Here is a 4744-nt window from a genome sequence, read left to right on the forward strand (position 1 = left end):
ATCTACTTTTCTGTGCCGCATCTACTTCTTGTGATGTCACTTCTGTAGGCAGACGTAGCAGAGGAAAGGTTCTGACAGGCCGGCCAGAGGCAACGCTGTGTCTGCCTGCTGGCTAACGCTGTGTCTGCTTGCTGGCCAATGCTGCTGCTTTAGAAGGGCGACAGGGGAAGGAGCTGTCAGACCCACAGGGGATGGGGGTGGGTAAGCAGGAGAGGGAGGTGCCATACCAGACTGATTATAAACTGCAGTAAGCATGCATTTGTATTTACCACAAATTAGTAAAAGGGCCCCTCAATGACATAAGTGGAGAAGCTTAAGGAATTCTGAAAATAGTCAGAAATGTAAAACATAGCAATCATCTCTATTAAAATGACGTATCTTGTTGTGAATATTCATATACTGCAAGGTCTTTGAATGGTTATGTATGTCCACTAAATGGTTTTAACCATAATTGTCTTAGAGAAAAAAATTAGATGTTTCTCAGATTTATAATCTTAAAAAATCCATTTTTTCTAAAATTAATCTTCTTCTATATATATAAAATCGGAGGTATGTATGTGTGTATGTATGTATGTATGTGTGTGTGTATGTGCCGCGATCACGCAAAAACGGCTTGACCAATTTGAACGAAACTTGGTATGCAGATCCCTCACTACCTGGGATGATATGTTCTGGGGGTCTCGCGGCCCACCTGCACATGTGGGCGGAGCTACAAACAGAAAATCAGATTTCACCCATTCATGTCAATAGAAAAATGTAAAAAGCTGCCATTCTCACAGTAATTCAAAAATGGCTTGACCGATTTGAACGAAACTTGGTATGCAGATCCCTCACTACCTGGGGTGATATGTTCTGGGGGTCTCGTGGCCCACCTGCACATGTGGGCGGAGCTACAAACAGAAAATCAGATTTCACCCATTCATGTCAATGGAAAAAGCTGACATTCTCACAGTAATTCAAAAACGGCTTGACCGATTTGAACGAAACTTGGTATGCAGATCTCTCACTACCTGGGGTGATATGTTCTGGGGGTCTCGCGGCCCACCTGCACACGTGGGCGGAGCTACAAACATAAAATCAGATTTCACCCATTCATGTCAATGGAAAAAATGTAAAAAGCTGCCATTCTCACAGTATTTCAAAAACGGCTTGACCGATTTGAACGAAACTTGGTATGCAGATCCCTCACTACCTGGGGTGATATGTTCTGGGGGTCTCGCGGCCCACCTGCACACGTGGGCGGAGCTACAAACAGAAAATCAGATTTCACCCATTCATGTCAATAGAAAAAATGTAAAAAGCTGCCATTCTCACAGTAATTCAAAAACGGCTTGACCGATTTGAACGAAACTTGGTATGCAGATCCCTCACTACCTGGGGTGATATGTTCTGGGGGTCTCGCGGCCCACCTGCACACGTGGGCGGAGCTGCAAACAGAAAATCAGATTTCACCCATTCATGTCAATGGAAAAAATGTAAAAAGCTGACATTCTCACAGTAATTCAAAAACGGCTTGACCGATTTGAACGAAACTTGGTATGCAGATCTCTCACTACCTGGGGTGATATGTTCTGGGGGTCTCGCGGCCCACCTGCACACATGGGCGGAGCTACAAACAGAAAATCAGATTTCGGGCTCGCAGAGATGAATACCGACACTCCCGATGCTGTTTAAGTCTAAGTTCAGCCCCATAGAGAGGGACATTCCTTTGGGACATGTGGAGGGTAGGGGGTTGGGACATGGGGGTGGGGCATATGGGACATGTGGGGGGGGTAACATGGGGGGTGGGACATAGTGGGATGGGACATGTAGGGGGCTGGACATTTTGGGATAAATAAATATCCGGGCAACGCCGGGTAATCAGCTAGTATAATAATTTATTTTTATATACCGTTATACCAAAAAAGGTTCAAAGTGGTTCACAACATGGTAAAATACATACAATCAAAATAGAGGTAACATAAAAAACAATCAGTTAAAACTGGATTACATCAATTAAGAAACAGTAAAATTAAAGTACATCAGATAAGGAATAAAATGAGTTAAAAAGTTATAATTCTAGGATGCAGACATGTTGAACAGACGGGTCTTTAATGTTTTCCTAAAATCAAAATAGGAAGTTGTCCACTATCTCCTTTGCTTTTTGATATTGTTTTGGAACTCTTGTTGTTAGCTATTCAACAGGCAAAGGGGATACAGGGTATTCCTCGTAATGAATGGGAATATAAACTCTCTGCTTATGCCGATGATATTTTACTTTATTTGAGAAATCCAGGTTCCTCCATTCCTTGCCTGTTAGAGTTGATTGAAATGTTTGGAAAATTTTCAGGATACAAAATAAATTGGAATAAATCTGAAATTCTTCCACTCAAAGTACATTGTTTAAAAAGTATGTTTGATTCATTTTCTTTTGTTTGGAAGGAAGATGGATTAAAATATTTAGGAATATGGATTAAAAATACAGTAGATGATACGGTAAAAGAAAACGAAAAACTTTTATTAAAAAAGGTTACATAATTATGTAAACATTGGAATCCATTACATTTATCTTGGTGGTGGAGAGTTCAAACTTTTAAAATGATGATATTGCCTGTGGTTTGCTATCATATGGGTATGATACCAGTGTTTTTTCAGGGGTCTTTCTATAAAAAATTGAATTTGATTATTATCAAATTTATTTGGCTTGGTAAAACTCCTAGAATTGCTTTAGTATCTGTACAAAAGCCAATTAAGGAGGGTGGGGTAAATTTTCCAAACTTTTATAGGTACCATCAGGCCTATATTTTACGTCAAGGTATGTATTGGGTCCTCCCAGAGCTCATTGAGTACACTCCTGATTGGTTATATTTGGAATGGCGACTCATGTTTCCTTTACATCTTTCTCATGTTCTCAGTATCAAGATGCCCAGATTATTTAAAGAAAATAGAATTTTAATGGATACTTGGAAAACCTTACGATTTGTCAGTAACTTAACAGCTATTCCTATTAACAAATCAACAATCAAACCATATGGCTAAACTCCAAGATTCAAATTGGCGGATTCAAGGTCATCTGGAAGCATTGGATAATTGCAGGAATACGAACTTTGAATGATGTTATTTCTAATGGTAAACTGCTTGATTTTACACAATTGCAACATAAATTTGGGCTTCATAAATCACAATGTTTTCGTTGGTTGCAATTGAAGCAGGCCATTCAGGCAGGGTTCCCTGAATGGAAAACTCTTACTACCCAATACAGTATGGAATTTTTATGTTTTCAGGCGGACTTTTTTGATCACCAGGCCACGCAGTGGTATAAAACTATTAGTGATCTGGTTAAAATAAAGCCTAAAAATGGTCTTAGGGATATTTGGAGTATTGAGATTAAGCATCAGATTTCAGCATCTCAATGGCCACAAATTTGGTCTTGGAAAATAAGATGTACAATGTCGGCATCTATGAGGCAAACTTGGTTTTTTCTTTTACATAGAGCTTTTTGGACCCCAGTTAGATTACAAAAATTAAATAGTTCCTTATCTAATAGATGCTGGCATTGTAATCTTGATGTAGGGACTTTGGATCATCTTTTGTATTACTGTCCCCATATCTTAGCCTTTTGGAATTCAATTTGGGATCAAATAAATTGTTTATTGGAAAATCATGTAGCGTTATCTTATGATACTGTGATATTTGGAATGTCTATGAGAAAAAAGAGTCAGATATCATCGTGTAACAATAAACTTTTATTGATCATGATAGGAGTTGCCATCCAACATATTACTAATAACTGGAAAGACCACAGTAGACTTAATTTTAATTTCTAGTGGAATTCGTTGTGTCACCTATATAGAATGGAAAGATCACTGGCGGTACAGAATGAAAATTATAAAAATTTTATAAAAATATGGGAGCCATTAACATATTTTTGTAATGATTAAATGCCATTTTTCTATTAATTATACACCACTTAATGTTGGGAGGGGGGAGGGTTTCTATTGGAGGGTTTATGATCTTACAATTAATAATGGGCTTAGAGGGAGGGTTACTTTTATGTTTATAAAGTATACTGATAAGATGTTCAAGTGGTCTATTTAATATTGTTAATATGAATTTTGTACACTTGATGAAAGTTTAAAAATGAATAAAGAATTTAAAAAAAAAATAGGAAGTGGCCTCTAATATAAGCTTTCCCAGCCACATATTCAGTTTAGCGGCCTGGAAGGAAAAAATTATATCAAAAAACTTCTTATATTGGCAGGATTTTAAAGGGGGATAGTTGAATAGATTTATTCTACGTGTACTCTTGTTAAGATAATTCAAGAAGAAGTGGGAAGCAAGATAGTCTGGTAACATCCCCAAAACTCCCAAATACATCCCAAACATCCCAAATACAGGAAAACTTAAACAGAACTCTGTAACTCATCACAAAATGAGTACTATTGATGAGTGATTCTGTACAAGGTGGAACAATGCTTCTCAAACTATGAGTTGAGACCCCCAAATGGGCTAGCAAAACTTATTGTCAGAGTCATGGCTTGGACAGGCTGTCCATTAAAATGTCATTGGTCTGGGCAGCCTCACAAAGTTTGATAAGTGCTAATGTAGTGGTTAGTTGTACACATGCAGAGTAATTTTATGATAGGGCCTCTGGGCAAGAAAAAAACATAGGCAAATGGGCTGTGCTGATTTATAAATGCATTATCCCCAGAATCCTCTCCATCCCTTGGGAAGAAACTGTTTTCCTGGTATCTGAGTTGCCCAA

This window comes from Geotrypetes seraphini, chromosome 4, assembly GCF_902459505.1.
Source record: "Geotrypetes seraphini chromosome 4, aGeoSer1.1, whole genome shotgun sequence".
In the NCBI taxonomy this organism is placed as follows: domain Eukaryota; kingdom Metazoa; phylum Chordata; class Amphibia; order Gymnophiona; family Dermophiidae; genus Geotrypetes; species Geotrypetes seraphini.